At 39.8% G+C, this 17,995-nt stretch overlaps 1 non-coding gene across 1 annotated transcript; it reads left to right on the top strand.

Annotated features, from left to right (window-relative positions):
• The first annotated feature begins 14,809 nt into the window (after nt 1-14,809).
• On the top strand, nt 14,810-14,916 carry LOC120250946. Its single transcript, XR_005533275.1, has one exon. It is a non-coding gene; the product is annotated as a small nucleolar RNA R71 (small nucleolar RNA).
• The last annotated feature ends 3,079 nt before the right edge of the window (nt 14,917-17,995 follow it).

Raw genomic sequence — 17,995 nt, forward strand, 5'->3', positions numbered from 1 at the left:
CCGAGTATCTCACCCTTTTGACTTTCCTCTTGAGGTGCCTCCCAATGTTGTTCACCATTATTCCATAATACGTTTGAGTAGCCCACTTCAATTGGATGATATGCGTTATAACAAGGAATGTTTTGTTGTTGTGAAGTAACAATTCTATCAACTTTTTTACTGAGAGCTTCGACCTGCAAATATAGAGCAATGACTGGGTCAATCATCATTTAAAATCCTTGTAAGAAAAAGTAAGACATGACAAAAGAAAACAAATGAGAATGATGGAAGAATAAGAAAGTGTGAAATAATTTTTTTTTTTAGAACAAATCAGAACGGTGATAGAGAAGAGATGTGAAATAAATGAAGGGTAAATAGCTAAGAAAACAAAGTGCAAAGTATCTCTAAATGCCTACTCCCCGGCAACGGCGCCAAAAACTTGACAAGGTCCCCTTGCGTATATCCCGCAAGTGCACGGGTTTGTCGAAGTAATAATCCCCGGTGAGCAGGTATCGAATCCACAGGGAGTAGGGAATAAAAATACTTAATTTGATTCTTAGCTTTGAAAAAGATCAATGATAATGAGTGTGACAATGATTCAATTCTCAACAGTAAAAGCAACAAGTAAGAGAGCAAAAGTAAAGAAGGGGGTAAGGCAATCGATAAAGATGGTGTACCCGGATAATGCTCCACCTAGGATAATTGTTTCAAGTGCAAGAACCCTCTATTATGCTTCCTAATCAATGCAATGTTGAGTCGTGGAAATCCTTAATTACATAGTCCCAAATCTAAGGTCAACTATGCCTAACTCTATACATGTCCCGGAGGAGAAATCGAACAATCTCAACACCTCGCACTAGCATAGAGTTGCAATGAGCTCTAGGGATTCCAAGTGATAAATCTCTTCCTAATTATAGACCTAACCCTTTGGTCCAGGTGGAAGGTCCCTAACCACAATTGAGCCCTAGATAATAAGATCACCTTAACGCTTCACTCCGTTGCACGCGCAACTAAGCCCAGTGGAAGTTCATCCCTTAGACCATTCACTCTATTATGGCCGCAAAGAACTCGAGGAACGGAGGTAGAATCTATCATGCTGGAGGGGAAAGGGGACACTCCTATACCTCTCGACTCACCCTCTCAACCCTCTCCAACCTAGATTTGTCTAACGCTCGTGGTGTGTCACTCACTCACAAGGTTACCAACAAGAACTCTCAACCCTAGTGTCACTCTAGGGGAAATGTTCATACAATCAAGCATTCAAGGTTGGAACTCACAATAAACATCAATTTATTGAAAGCATAATAAAGAGGTTCAAAGAAACAAATACATCCTAGAGTTCACAATACCCGAGTACCCACTAGGGGTTAAGCTCTCCATGGAGCTAAGTACAATCAAAGAAATAGAATGTAAAAGCAATGAATCAATAAAGAAACCCCCTCGATAGTCGTGTCGATGGTCTTGTGGAAAGTCCTCTACTCGTCGTCCAAGGATTCCCTCGTCCGGCATAGGATACACCTCGACGGTAGCTCCCCTACCAACCTTCTTCCTAAGGAATGACGATGTCGGAGCCATAGAACCTCTCCAAAACCCTAGACAATACCCCTCAAAACCCTAGCTGAAGCCCTCTCTCAAGTTGGGGAAAAGATGGAGAAAAGAATACCAAAATCGGGGCTAAATCGCCTTTAAATAGGGCTGGAATCGGGCGACTACACGGGCGTGGGTGCTCCACGCGCCCGTGCGGAATTTCCACACGGGCGTGGATAATTTCCACACACCCGTGTGGATTCTCTGTTTCTGCGATTTTCGGCTGGTTGTGAACAGTAACTGCTACAGTAACCTACTACGGTACTATGCCAAAAATACTCCCGAATCCACTTTTCATCGAGGTAACATAAACGGCACACGTTTATGCCGTGGATGGCTTTGCTTCTTCAATGACGGATAAGTTGATGGAGACCTTGTTCTATGTGCATAAGTCGGAATGCTTGAGTGTGACTGCCCTTGTGCCCCTCCAAATGGTTGTGTAAACTTAAATACGGGGAGGTTGGCACACACTCAAGCATCTTGCACCCGACTTATATCTTCACGTTTGAACTTTAGCAAGATTTCGTCCAAAATCGGTGCATTGTGATCCACATTGGCTTCTTTCCTTTATAATTGGTTTCACAACCCTACATGCAGAAAAGTAACATAAAAACACACATATTAGTGTAAAAACCCGAGGAAAGTAATGCTGAACATAAGGAAATAATGCTTCACATTCATATCGCACAAGCACTTATCAGTGAGTCGAGAGGTACAGGAGCGTCCCCTTTCTCCTCCGCTGTGATAGATTCTACCTCCGTTCTTCGAGTTCTTTACAGCTATAATAGAGCAAATGAGCTAAGGGATGGCCCTCCGCTGGGGCTTAGGTGCGAGTGCAACGGAGTGAAGCGTTGAGGTGATTTTAGCATCTAGGGCTTAATTGTGGTTAGGGACCATTCTTCTGGACCAAGGGTTAGGTCTACAATTAGAAAGAGATTTATCACTTGGAATCCCTAGAGCTTAATGCAATCCTTTTTACGAGTGCGAGGTTGAGAGGTTGTTCAACCTCTCCTCCGGGACATGTAGAGGATTAGGCTTGGTTAAGCCTAGATTCGGGGCCATGCACTAAAGGATGTCCCTGACTCACCATTGCATTAGTTTGGAAGCATAATAGAGAGTTTTTGCACTTGGGTACCCCATCTTTATCGATTGCCTTACCTTCTACTTTACTTTTGCTCTCTTTCGGGTTGTTTTACTTTTGAGAATTGAATCTTATCACACATATCACTATTCATCTTTCATATAGTTATGAAGCAAATTAAGTATTTTTATTCCCTTTTTCCTGTGGATACGATACCCCACTCACCTGGGATTTATTACTTCGACATTTCCGTGCACTTGTGGGGAGCCTTGTCAGTGGGCATATCTTCCACTTCACATCAGTCGAATATCATTAAGAAAACTTGCAATGAATCACAAAATACTAGAAAGAATATAAAATTGCCAATAAAGAATCACAAGTGACAATCAAGGTTAATTTACATGAAATTCCCCTCGAATTGGGGTCCTCTAATGGATATAGAAATATTGATCGATTAATAACAATAATCCAAAAGAAATAAATCAAAATAATTCCTAGACTAACCTCCTCCAATATGGTCTTTGATGGTTGAGGTTGAGTAGATCCCAAGATCATCAAGAAAACACCGAATCTCTTCGTACGCACTCTACTATTGATGCATGTTGAATCCTCCTTAGAAAATTTCTAGAATCCTCAGAAATCTTGAAGGAACTATCTCCTGCCACAAAGATCTCTAGAAATCTAGTTGTCTCTCCCAAATTTGGTAAAAGAATCCTCACTTTGAATTGTAAAACCTAGGGTATTTATAACCCGAGCCCGCCACGGCCTCACCATGCTCATTGTGAAGGCCACTGTGAGTAAGTTTGCTACTTCAGCCACAAGTCTTGTCCTGGCATGGTCTATCTTGTCGTTGTATAGATTGGTCACAGCGATTATGATTTACAACACCCACTGTTGAGGCTGTTATGACTACTGTGTTTTTTAATGTGATTCCATACTAACACTACTTTATAACGGTTATGATAGAAGTGGATAATGGCTGTGGTCAAATTTATCTGTTTTGCTTTGAAACACCTTCATATTTAATTCTTTGGCACTAAGATAGAATAAAAACACATGGTGAACAAAATATGTACTAGTTTGGTGCTAAACATGTAAAATCTCATGCTAAATGCAATATAAATGATATATAAAAAATGCACTTTCAAGCACTTATCAGCAAGCTATATAGGTCATAAGAACCTCAAAACTCCTTTACCAAACATGATCCAAATACTTCTCAAAATGTTGGACAAAGAATGGTTGAAAGAAAGAAGAAGAGGGTGTGAGAAAGGAAGAAAGAAAGAGGAGGCTAGGGTTTCTAAAACATTAGCCCTCTCTATCCTTAACACTGGCCCAACCACATACTAACCACGGGGTATGTTTAGGCCATGTTGGCCCCAAGCTAGCTCGACCCATGTGGCCGAGCCAACCATGCCCTAGGGATGGGGCGTGTCTAGGGTATGGTTCTTCTAGCCCCTTTTATCGTTTTTTTCACCTCTTTTCGATCTCCAAAAAGCCAGGGAATGATACAACTTTGCCTAGGGCTTGGTGGACATAGGTTTTTTGTTTTTTTTAAGATTTTTCATGGGCACTGTGGTGCCAAAAGATGCACAAAGTGTAAGTATAGTAGTGTTTAGAACATGGGTATCTCAACATGGATGGATATTACCCATGCTTTTGCATTTAAAAAACTCAGTAAGCACCCTTGTCATCTCTTATCGCCATTTATTAGCTTGTGTTTTTTGCATTCATAACACTTTGGATGTAGCTTTGTTTTCAACCACAGCCATGTTATATAGCTGTGTTTTTCTTGAAAGAGGAAATGCTGAGCAAAAGCATGACCAATCTAAAAGAATATGCCCGTGTTCTCATAGCCATGTTTTTCTTCACGAGGAACAAATTAAGCAAAAACACAATCATTTCAAGTGGAACACCCTTGTGTTTCATGACTGTATTCCCTAATTTATGAAACTAGAGCAGGGACACTTGGCTTCTCACTTGGTATTTTTATGATAAGATTTTTTTGAACCAAAGCCTTCCTCCTCTCATTTGCACTTTTTTCACCATCTTTTTGAGGTAAGATTTGAAGTTTTTAAGCAAAACTATGATTTAGTCTCCATGATCCTTTTGATTTTTAGTCTAGGGTATCAAATCTCATTTAGAATATATTTTCTTCCAAACTTTCATGAAATTCTTTTAGACTTTGATTAAAGCTGAGGTCATGCCTTAGTATATATACTAAACAATTATAGAGTGGAGATTTAAGAGATTAAACTTTGATCATGGTGGGCTTATGTTTAATTAAAACACACCCATGTCTCCTTTGTCTTCGGCTCTTATTTAATTAAAACTACAGAACACATCTTTAAAAACATGGTTATGTTACATTAGGGCCAGGCCATGTTGATGTAATTGTTGTACAATGCACTAATTGAGCATGCCCTTGTTTGTGTAGGACATAGGGCTATGTTTAGTTCATTTATACTAAACATGGCCATGTTATATCCAGTATTTGCCTATATTTGATTTATTTTAAGTGTAATTTGATGAATTTTCATTTCTTTCATTTAGCACGATGCTAAGGTGCAAGACCATTGCCCATAGGAGAGGCTACGTAATGCTGAGAGTTCAAGAGTTGTCAAGTTTCACGAGTTCACATGTGATGAACAGAGTGAAAGATTCAATAGATTGAGAATATGTCAATTTGGAGACATGAGGACATTAGACTAGGGAGTTCTAGAGAGGATTAGATTAGTATTTTGAATTTGACACTTAGTAGTGGTAGAAGACAGATATAATTCTTTTAGATTTGTAAGACTATTTATAGGAAGATTGATGTGTTCTCCGCAAGTGCACAAGTTGCACACAAGTAATACAGTGGTATCTCGTGAGGAGTAGGGTTGTCGAACCACAGGGACTGGACTCAAAATACTGGCTTATCACTGATCTCTAGTTAAATTCAAAAGGAGGAGTAGATTAACAAAAAGAAATAAAATTATAAAAGGAAAAGAACAAGTGAAGATAACAGGCAGATTGGTTCGAGTGTCAACAACCAGAGAACAATGCCCGGGATGATTCCTATGCACTTAGTAATGCTCACTCACTCTCTTGATTTACCAGGTACATTCTATAGTTCTAGTGTGTGCTCAAGAGCAATGTTGCAACTATGGTTCTCAACTACGCTGAGTTTTACAAAGATAACTATGGGTTCATGCTCACCAAGTTTTGCCATTGCCTAGGGCAATAACAACTATGATAATCCACCAACAAGTTTTACCTGAACAACTACGCAGATCCAACACATTAAGTTTTGCAAACACAAGATTTAACACAAAAACTGAAAGAACTACGCAAATCAAGAAATGTAAGTATTCACATCATACAAAGTGTTATAGTTCCCACCCCAGGGCACCATGCCCGGCTAGCCCCTCATGGGTTGGTACAACATGGAGAAAACAACAGTAGATCTAAAGAAAGAAGACATGACTCCCTTCTCTTCAAGATTCACCTCCAATGTTGAAATCTTTGTACTAGCACCACTTCCCTAGTGCCTTCAACTCGCCCTTTGTTACCTTAGAAAGTGTGGTAAAGCTTGATCTTCGCTCTCATCAATGTCCTCCCGATGGAGAAGAAGATCCCTGAACAAAGATGCTAGAGAAACACTAGAAACTGGAGTTAAAAAGGTAGATCTCAGGCTAGACATGGTCAGAGCACGAGCGTATCTGGACCTTGTTATGTCGGGAAAGTTCTGAGTGAAATGGTTAAGTGCTCGCCTGGAAGATTCAGTAGGAGGGACATTATCGTGTCCTGACCATGCAGTGGTAGATCACGATCATGTCAAGGCCACCTAGCATGTGTCTTTTCCTCTTGAATCAAATCGTCTTCTGGCTAGGTTTTTCAGCAGCAAGGACATGATCTTGTTGGGACCATGTTGAGGTTAAGAACACTCTCCTACATGGATTTCTCACTGGAACATACACCAGGCTAGAATATTCAGTGGAAGGGCATGAGCGTGTTCCACTCATGTCCAGCTTGGACACTTAGCACTTACAAAGCATCTTTCCTGTTTTCTTCCAAATTTCACTCCAAGTTGCATCGAACCCCCTATTCCTACACAAACAGTAGAAATACGCAGAATAGCACTGCACATGCATAAAATTATACTTGAGAACAAATGAAATGATGGATTTAGGGTATGAAAACATGCATATAAAGTGCACTCATCAAAGATTGTGCATACATTATATATGTATATACCACAAGTGTACGGGTCATCAAGTAATACCTCGTGGGTGAGCATGAGGGTTATATTCCTCATTGAACAATGAAAGGCTTCTATTACTTTCTTTTCACTTAATCAATAGCCTGATGATTATGTTGGCTCTTGAATCTATTCCTACAACTATTTAATAAAATACAATTAAGGATCACGGAGTACAATTGGAAGGAGATGGGTAATCATATGATGATTCCCTCAATAATTACTTGTGGTATAATGCTAACAGGTGAAAATTTAATCTAGTATTAGACCGGGGAAATTCAAGGGCCTACTGGTCCCAATCACTTGGCAACTAGGTCTAAATCATTAAGAACGTAAGATGGAATCTCTTCCACCCCAGCCTCCTATATTGGCTTTAAGTTCAAGAACCAGACTAAAAGGGCTGATTAAACCCTAATCCAGAAACCTCGCTATGTCTAATCTCTTAGTGCATACATAGATCTAACAAGGCATGAGTGTTCTTATGCATGGGAATCTCTTCCTCACGCCATCAATAAAATAGCATAAAAAAATCATGCAATGAATACAAGATAACTAGAAAGAATATATTATTGGTAATAAAGATTGACAAGTAAAGATCAAGGTACATTGGCATGCAATTCCCCTTGAATTAGGGTCCTTTAGTGGATATAAAAGTATCAACCATTGAATATAATAATCCACATGAGAAAAATAGCAGAATAATTCCTAAACTAACTTCCTCCAATAGGTCTCTAATGGTTGAGGTTTAGAAGATCCCAAGATTGTCAAGAAAACATAAAATCTCTTCGTGCGCTCTCCTCTATTAATACACATTGAATCCTCCTTTAAAAACTCACCAAAATCCACTTAAATAATAATGAATCTCATCTCTAGCTGTACAGGTCTCTAGAAATCGGGCCGTCTCCAACCAATTTCAGCAAAAGAATCCCCTTTCTGAATTGTAAATCCTATGGGTATTTATAACCTAACTTCACCATGGCCTCACCATACTTGTTGTGATGGCTGTGGTGAGTAAATTTTGTTGCTTAGGTTACAAGTTTCATATTGGCACGGTATATATACCCATCTTTAGGGCTTTGAGAAAGAGCTTCATCACCAAATATCTCAAAGAAACCCTAGATAAAAGTCTCATCCAAGGAGGACATTTTGGAGAGCAATTGAATGAGAGAAGAATGGGAGGATCAATGAGAGCATCAAGGAACTCGATGGTGAGGATCCGATGAGTTCTTATCACCATCTTCTAGACAACATTTCGAGGAAATTCATTGATCGTTATTGCCATGCTTTATATGTATTTTGAACTCTTTCATTTTTTGATTTCAAACTAGATTCCCAAGGCAACCTGGCTTTTGGTGAAGCTTGGGAAAAACTTTGTGTGGATGACTTTTATATTTTGTAATTGAATGTTTGCCTTGTTTGCTTGTTTTAATCTATCATTTTATTATTCATTCTACAATGGATAGATTCCATGAGATTTATTTGAATAATACTTTTTTTGGTGGGATGCTAGCCTGTATTAGGTTGTATGATGATTGACGGGGGATTCATTGTACCAATACAACAGAGGTTCCGGGTATTAGTAGCTCCCCGTGAGGTTTATAATAATTTTAGCCAAAAGCGATCATTAGAATTACTCTATCCAAGACTCGATGTTTGAAAAGACATCATAAGGGTATCATCTGGAAGGAGGAACCCATATTAGAATAGGGCTACACCACTGAGGTTCCAGTGTAGTCAGCATCTGAGTCTAGCAGACCAAAATCAAGACAGCCTTGTGCTTAAGTGTTCATTGTCATCCATATTTAGACTTCTCCTGTGGGAATCCTCGCCTGAGGCCTTAACTTCCATCACACTTGTTTTATTTACTAGCATTCTTTTTCTCCTTTAGTTTTATTTTCACAAACAACATCTCCATTTTGATAAGCTAAATAGTGATCCCTAAAAGGAAGTAATAGTAGATCTCAGGGCCCTTGAGAATGTGACCCTCTTGTGCTTGGGCGAGAGGTTATTACTTGATGACCCATGCACTTGCAGTTGGGAAGTAGTATGCTCTATTTTTAGAGTATCTTGTGACGACTCATCAGTGAAATCAGACCATGGCTGCTGTGAGCCATGATGGTGCTCTTATTTAATAAGTTGATCTATTTTGCTTCAAAATACCTCCATGTTCACTTCTTTAGTCCTCAAATGAAATAAAAGCACATGGTGAACAAAAGAATAAAACTCTGTACTAGTTTGGTGCTAAACATGTAAAATATCATGCTAAATGTAGTATAATTGATTTGTAAAATACCCATTTTCAAGCACTCGTCAAACCTCCCCACACTTAAGTGTTTGCTTGTCCTCAAGCAAATAAAAAATCAATGAAAGACATGATAAGTGCGTGAACTCAAGCTGAAAATTATGGAGTTTCAATTGTACAAGGAAACAATTAAATGTTAGGTAACATGGACATGCTCTGCAAAGAGTAGTCTACTCTATGGTGAAAAATAGTCTCTCAAGTGTTTATCTCTTATTTCAGTATCTTATAGTATAGATTGTGTTGTAAAAACTTTTTGTGTTTTTATTTAATCTATCTCTGCACTTACCTAACTCTATATACATGATTATTACTTGTTTTTTTCCACAGTCAGTAATTTTCACACTTCCCAAGAGACAACACTCTCTCCCACAAGGGCATACTTTGTATCAGACTTGTCGGGAGTGACTACGCACTATAAAGGAGGTTGCTCTTTCTGTTGTGTATACAATTTAACTAAAACATAAAAATAAATAAAACTAATGATACCCCTACTATAAAATATCACTCTCTAGACATAAGGTGAGAAATGTATCAAGTAGGACACAAGATAGAGCAAAATCACACAAAGTAGCTTAACTCTTTAGAAACATGAAAAAAATGCTAAACTAACATAAATCATGTCCCTAGACTAGAAAAAATCCAACAAATGAGTGCAATACCTTCATAGGTCTACACTAGCATATATCAAGTGCAAGCACCAACATTTTAAAAAAAAAAATGATCACAAGATATAACAAAGAAATCACACACTCTGTCCCCACAATTAAATATATACATTGTGCCCAATGTACAGATGCATGCATAAGTGTAAGTGAAAACATTAAAATTAGGAAAATAAAATGAGCTTGTGGACACTAGTACTTCCCTTGTTGGCTTGGTTGGGCCAATTAGGGCGATGAAGCTACCACTATATAGGCTCCTGGTTGTACGGGCCAAAACAACTCCCGATCATCTCAAACCATTGTGAAATAATAAATAAAAGGAATTAAATATAACTGGAAAATAAAATATGATGCGGTAAAGTAAAAATCCACTATAGAGAAGTCTGTGTACAAAACCAGCAGGGTAAATGTCTCTTGCTGAAATAGAAAATAAAATATACAAATACTAAACGTAAAGATACAATAGATGTAATAAAAATGGTGGGAGCTGGCAAGGCAACTCCGGTCAAGTGAAAGATCGACAGAGGACTGATGATGTTGATGAAAAGGAAGGAGACTCTGGCACTACAAGAGCTAGTGTAGGTGGTGAAGTAGTTACCTGAATGAATGATGGATACTGGTGTTGTAGATGAGCCAGTATCTGTCAGAGCAGACCCTTGATCCTCGTCTGACCCTACTCAACACAAGCTAGGTGTTCCTCGATCATTGGTGTCAATGATAGAGAAGCAGGAGAAGCTGGGACAACAACTAGTATTAGAGTTAGCACCGAGGAAGGAACTGTGATAGCAGAGGTCAACAAAAGAGGCTCCTTATTGTTTGAAGACTTTAAGACTAACCTGTACACCACCCAGTACTGCATCTCATGGGGTGTGTCTTGCTACTCTATCATGCACATAGCTCAGAGTGTGGTGCCTCTGAGTAGCTGCATACCTCCAACAAGCATCATGCCAATGCATCGATTAATCAGGTCCAAACCCCGTGAAAGGCAGGTGATGTAAGGACCAAGAAATATGATCACCAGTCTAGGATATGGGACTGATAACACAGCTGGCAAGCCAGTCATGGCTAATGTGGATCGGCTCTCAATCCACCATGCTTGAGAGGAAGTAAAGATCTTGGAGGTTGATGACCCCCGTGTTGTTTCCTCTGGCGGTCAGCGTATGTGATAGGATAGCATGGAGATACATGAATGTTGCTTATCCCAAGGTAAATACCTTGAAGGTACCACATACATAAGTCTCACGGCCCCAAAGTGTCTTGGTCCACACCTGATTTGGACTAAGGTGAATCGGCAAATCAATGTGAAGCTAGTAGTAAGACTCAGTATGAGTATGCTCCATGTCAACAAGCACCATTGCCATAAAACAATTCATGTACAACATTAGGTACTCCGCTCCAAATAACTAAGGTGAATCGGCAAATCAATGTGAAGCTAGGGCTAATAATCATCCTCTCTAACTCAAATGAGCTCATCAACTCCAAAGTTAGCTCTCAATAGGTCGGCTCGTTGATGTCAAAAAACTACAACCTTGTACAAGAATGAGATCTCATACCTCATTAGTGAGACCTATCCTCTCTAGAGTGGGTCAGTCTATGACTCGCCCCTCAAAAAACCCTGGTCCATGAGCCACTGATAATGCGCTCTGTGCTTTGGATCTCCAAATCAAGGTATCTCCAACCAAGAAGGCTCACCAGTCTTCTTCTTCTTCTTCTCGGCCTCACTCTATGAGTGAGTAGTTGTCCTCTTTTGCCCCATATCCTACAATTAAGAAAGAATACAAAAAATCAATCAATAGAATACAAAAAATGGCATGTAACAATGGATAATGGGTGCACAACGGGCATACCACGACAATTATGGGACCATAACAGTCTCAAAACACTCATGATCTCAGCATGGTGTGCCTCTAGTAAGGGACAATGGGTATACAACATCACATTGTTTGTGTCAGCATCTCTATTGTGCACTATTTTTGGGTCACAATGGCCTCACAACACACGTGTGTGCCTGTTGTGCTCGAAAAAGATGGCAATGGCTTGCTGACAATGGGCGGAGCTCATTGCCAGTTGTTCCGATAGTAGAATGAATGGGAGAAAGCTTACAATAGGAATACCACGGCTGTTGTGGCTCATCTTACTCTGGTTATTAAATTTGAACTCAGTGGTCTCCATAAAGCATCTTTCATCACAGAACGACCATTGTGGTGCCCGACTGTGGTGAAAAATATATCATTCATCATTTTTTTATTTAAATTCATATAACAATGTCCACCCCATAGTTCTAAGCTATTTCATGCCATTCATTCATAGTAAAATCATGATTTAAAGAGATTTAGAATTTTCTTACAAAATTGGCAGAGAGGATAGAAATGTTTCTCTATGTAAATCAAAGAAATCAAGCACTAGACTTAGAAAATATAGCAGCAAAGCTCTCAGAAGCACTGTGCAAGTGAGGGGGAGAAATCTTTAGTGAAGTGGAAGGGAGAAATGATAATTTTTAAGTGAGAAAGCGCAAACGACGGCCGGCGGAAACCTATACCCTTCTATAACTGCCATGATAATGGACGTATAATGCTCATTGTTCATTGTTTTTGTTCCCTAGGTCACAATGCTCATTATAGGACCGTTACAAAATTGTTATCAACTTAGCGAGGGCTAAAAAATTTTCTAAGTGTTGGCCACAGTTGTCCTAGGGTGGATTGTGCTGATAACGGCCTCACCATGGGCATGGTGAAGACCGTACCAAAACCACCAATAGTTTAGAAAATGACCACATGCTGAAAAACAGCTGTTACATGTCACCATGGCCATGTAAATGACCGTGGTGAGCTTGTGACAGACTCGCTCTAAATAATCATAAAATCACAATTCTCTTCCTAAACATTACAACATGTGTACAATGCCCGTTGTGATGCAAACAGTGAATAAGTATGGATACTTCTTGTACAAAACAACATGAAAACAATTCCTAACCATGAAATTGACTCCACTGATAAATTATACTAAAAAAACATCAATAAATACAACTCAACTCCACACCATTCAATCAAGTATCACACTTTATTTATATCTAAAGTGAAAAATTATCAAAAACTAAAGATAAAGAGCTAAAATCAATAGGAATACTACTTGGGTTGCCTCCCAAGAAGCGCTTATTTTATGTCACGAGCTTGATGTACATGTCCTTAGCTCAAGATGGTTTTAGCTTACTTAGAGTGAGTAAAGAGAACAACTCTACATTACATGTGTTTGTAAAAAGGGAGTTGCCTACCTTGACAGAGTGCTCAGCTTTTGGTTCTACCTAAATCCACATCTTCTTGATTGTTGTGCTTCTCAATTTACCCTTTCTTTTCATTAGCAGAAGAGGTGGACTTGAAGGATGTATTGATTCATCAGCATGCTCTCCCCCATAGTACTCTTAGAGAGGAATCGCCACAAACACATTCTACACAAGATCAGAAATAGACAAGTTAGGTTCATGTGCAAAATAACATTCATCATCATGGTCCATGGAGTGCTTCATGGCGCTTGGGAGGATGTACACTACTTCTTCCTCCCCAATATTCAATGTCATCTTTCCATCTCTCCAATTGATGAGAGCCCCATAAGTGCATGAGTGTGACCTTTACATCCTCATCTATATCCAGGATCACAAAATCTATGGGAAACACAAGCTTCTTCATGATCAGAAGAACATCTTCCACAATTCAACATGGTCATCTCACTGATTTATCGGGAAACTACAAAGTCATTCTTGTTGGCCTCAATTCTTCCAATCCAAGTTTCACGTAAATGGTGTATGACATCATGTTAATACTAGCCCTGGAATTGACTAGTGCATGTTCCTCCATGCCATCACCCAACAAGCATGTGATCACAAAACTCCTAAGATCTCTCAACTTCACTGGTAACTATCTGTCCAAAATGGCGGAGCAATATCCATTAAGAGGCACTGTATCTACCTCTTCTAGTTTCTTTTTGTTGGTGAGCAAGTCCTTCAAAAGCTTTGTATAATTCAATATCTGAGATAATACTTCAATAATTGAGATGCTTACGTGGAGCTACTTAAAATACTCATGAACTTCTTAAACTGTGCATCCTCTTTATCAACTTTCAGCCTTTAGGGTATGGAACTCAGGGTTTGTATTCTTGAATAGTGGGTTGAGCTTACGATGGACTTTCAGACTCTTCTTCACCTCTTTGATCATCCTCCTTAATGGGTTTCCCTAAAGCACTTGTGCCTTCCTGTACGGCTGTCCTCTTTATCTTTACACTTAGACTTTGATCAATCCTTGCATCAATAGTCTTACCACTGCAGAGTGATATTGCTTTCAAGTGCTCCCTTGGGTTAGCTTTAGTGTTGCTCGGGAGGCTACCAAGAGCTCTCTTTGTATTGGCCCTTGCCAACTGACCAACTTGATTCTCCAAGTTCTTAATTGATGCTTGGAGGATTTTCTATCTAACTGCTACTACTATGGTAGTGTTCATAACTCGGCTGCTGACCCTGACTCGAGGAAAAGTAAGTTTGACTCCTTCATCTTTGATTGTATGTATTACTGCATTGGTTATTCTGATTTCTCTGACCTTCTCTAATATAATGAACTGGTTCCATAGGAGCTGTAGCTAAGCTCACAATCGGGCAGTAAGCTGCCTCATCTCCTCCTTCACATGTCTCATAAAACAAAACGGCCCGGGAATTCGAACTGACACTTTGACCATTATTCATGAGTAGATCTAACTTCTTTGTGAAAGCATCCATCTTTGTTGCCAAGGTGATGGCTGAGTCTACCTCATGCAATCCGCCCATCCTTGGTTGCCTGCCTCTAGAACACTAGTGTGACTCATTGTTGGCTATGTCCTCAAATAACTGTTCTTCATTATCAGGGTATTTGTTGCTAAGTGACCCATTAACTTTGGCATTGTTGATCTGTCTTGACAGTCTCATCCACAAACTGAACCCATGGTGAGGGAACCGCTTAAGAAGATCCTTGAATCTCTCATGTGCCTCAAACAACGTCTCTAACTTTCCTTGTTTGGACGCTGAAATTTTCTCCCTGATCTTTGCTACCTTATTTGGTGGAAAGTATTGCCTAAGAAATTGATAAGTGCTTGTGTGATATGAATGCGAAGCATTCTTTCCTTATGTTGAGCATTACTTTTCTCGGGTTTTACATTAATATGTGTGTTTTTATGTTACTTTTATGCAGGTAGGGTTGTGAAACCAATTATGAAGGAAAGAAGCCAATGTGGATCACAATGCACCGATTTTGGAGGATATCTTGCTAAGGTTCAAACGCAAAGATATAAGTCGGGTGCGAGATGATAGAGTGTGTGCCAACCTCCCCGTATTTGAGTTTGCACAACCATTTGGAGGAGCACAAGGGCAGTCACACTCAAGCATTCTGACTTATGCACATAGAACAAGATCTCCATCAACTTATCCGTCATTGAAGAAGCAAAGCGATCCACAACATAAACAAGTGCCCGTTTATGTTACCTCGATGAAAGTGGATTCGGGAGTATTTTTGGTATAGTACTATAGCAAACACTGCAGCAGTTATTGTTCACAGCCGGCCGAAACTGACAGTTTCAGAGAATCCACACGGGCGTGTGGAAATTACCCACGCCCGTGTGGAAATTCCGCACGGGCACATGAAGCATCCACGCCCGTGTAGTTGCCCGATTCCAGCCCTATTTAAAGCCGAATCACCCCCGATTTTTGTATTCTTTTCTCCATCATTTCACCAACTTGAGAGAGGGCTTCGGCTAGGATTTCAAGGGGTATTGGCCAAGGTTTTGGAGAGGTTCTACGGCTCCGACATCGTCATTCCTTAGGAAGAAGGTTGGTAGGGGAGCTTCTGTCGAGGCGTATCCTATACCGGACGAGGGAATCCTTGGATGACGAGTAGAGGACTTTCCACAAGACCATCGACATGATTATCGAGGGGGTTTCTTTAAGGATTCATTGCTTTTACATTCTATTTCTTTGATTGTACTTAGCTCCATGGAGAGCTAAACCCCTAGTGGGTACTCGGGTATTGTGAACCCTAGGATGTATTTGTTTCTTTGAACCTCTTTATTATGCTTTCAATAAATTGATGTTTATTGTAAGTTCCAACCTTGAATGCTTGATTGTATGAACATTTCCCCTAGAGTGACACTAGGGTTGAGAGTTCTTGTTGGTAACCTTGTGAGTGAGTGACACACCATTAGCGTTAGACAAAGCTAGGTTGGAGAGGGTTGAGAGGGTGAGTCGAGAGGTACAGGAGAGTCCCCTTTCCCCTCTGGCGTGATAGATTCTACCTCCGTTGCTCGAGTTCTTTGCGGCCATAATAGAGTGAATGGTCTAAGGGATGAACTTCCTCTGGGGCTTAGTTGCACGTGCAACGAAGTGAAGCGTTAAGGTGATCTTAGTATCTAGGGCTCAATTGTGGTTAGGGACCTTCCACCTGGACCAAAGGGTTAGGTCTATAATTAGGAAGAGATTTATCACTTGGAATCTCTAGAGCTCATTGCAACTCTATGCGAGTGCGAGGGGTTGAGATTGTTCGATTTCTCCTCCGGGACATGTATAGGGTTAGGCATAGTTGACCTTAGATTTGGAACTATGTAATTAAGGATTTCCATGACTCACCATTGCATTGATTAGGAAGCATAATAGAGGGTTCTTGCACTTGAAACAATTATCCTAGGTGGAGCATTATCCGGGTACCCCATCTTTATCGATTGCCTTACCCCCTTTCTTAACTTTTGCTCTCTTACTTGTTGCTTTTACTGTTGAGAATTGAATCATTGTCACCCTCATTATCATTGATCTTTTACATAGCTAAGAATCGAATTAAGTATTTTTATTCCCTACTCCCTGTGGATTCGATACCCGCTCACCCGGGATTATTACTTCGACAAACCCGTGCACTTGCGGGATTTACGCAAGGGGACTTTGTCAAGTTTTTGGCGCCGTTGCAGGGGAGTAGGCGTTTAGAGATACTTTGCACTTTGTTTTATAAGCTATTTACCCTTCATTCTATTTCACATCTCTTCTCTATCACCGTTCTAATTTGTTCTAAAAAAAAAAAATTTATTTCACACTTTCTTATTCTTCCATCATTCTCATTTGTTTTCTTTTGTCATGTCTTACTTTTTCTTGCAAGGATTTTAAATGATGATTGACCCAGTCATTGCTCTACATTTGCAGGTTGAAGCTCTGAGTGAAAAATTTGATAGAATTTTTGCTTCACAACAACAGAACATTCCATGTTACAACGCATATTATCCAATTGAAGTGGGCTTCCCAAACGTATTATGGGATAATGGTGAACAACATTCGGAGGCACCTCAAGAGGAATGTCAAATGGGTGAGATACTCGGAGAGGATGCACTTCAGTTGCAAAGAGTATTAGCTAACTTCATTGAAGTATCCGATGTCTGCGTCCAAAATATGGAGACCACACTAAGATGTCATGAAGCCTCCTTTAAAAACCTTGAGCATCAATTAGGAGGGATACTTGACACACTCTCCAAGGAACAACAAGCATTTGAGCAAGCAATTCAAGTTCCTTGTAGAGATGATGTGGTAGTGAACGACAATGAAGAAGTTGGGCAAATTGAGTACATTAGTGTAGAAAATGAAAAGGAAGAAGCTGAATACCATTTTGAAATTTTGGACAGTGTGAATGAAGATTGTGCTTGTGAGCGAGAAAATTTTCAAGGGGATTTGCTAGTGTCATGTTCCTTTCAAGCAGAAAATACACAAGAAGAAGTAAATCCTAAGGTAATGGAACAAGCACTACTCTTTGGGATTGATCAATTCATAAATTGCAAGAAAGAGATTTTGGGTTTGGAAGAAGACGTGGGTAGGAGATTGAAGCCATCCAATGACCCACCTATGTTAAGCTTGGACCATTCCCAACCCAAATTGTTTCCTTGGAGGCCAAAGGTAAGATGGTTGGACTCTCCAACAAATATTCCACCACGGCAAGAAAATTTTTGGTTTAAGGGAAGTAGCTATGCAATGTCTAGTCGGGAGGAACATACTCTTTTCAAGCCTCCATAAGGTAAAGAAGAGGTACGTCAAACTTAGTGACGTAAAACAAGTGCTTCTTGGGAGGCAACCCAAGAAATTACTATTTTCCTAGTTTTTA

The sequence above is a fragment of the Dioscorea cayenensis genome, chromosome 19 (assembly GCF_009730915.1).
Source record: "Dioscorea cayenensis subsp. rotundata cultivar TDr96_F1 chromosome 19, TDr96_F1_v2_PseudoChromosome.rev07_lg8_w22 25.fasta, whole genome shotgun sequence".
Taxonomy (NCBI): domain Eukaryota; kingdom Viridiplantae; phylum Streptophyta; class Magnoliopsida; order Dioscoreales; family Dioscoreaceae; genus Dioscorea; species Dioscorea cayenensis.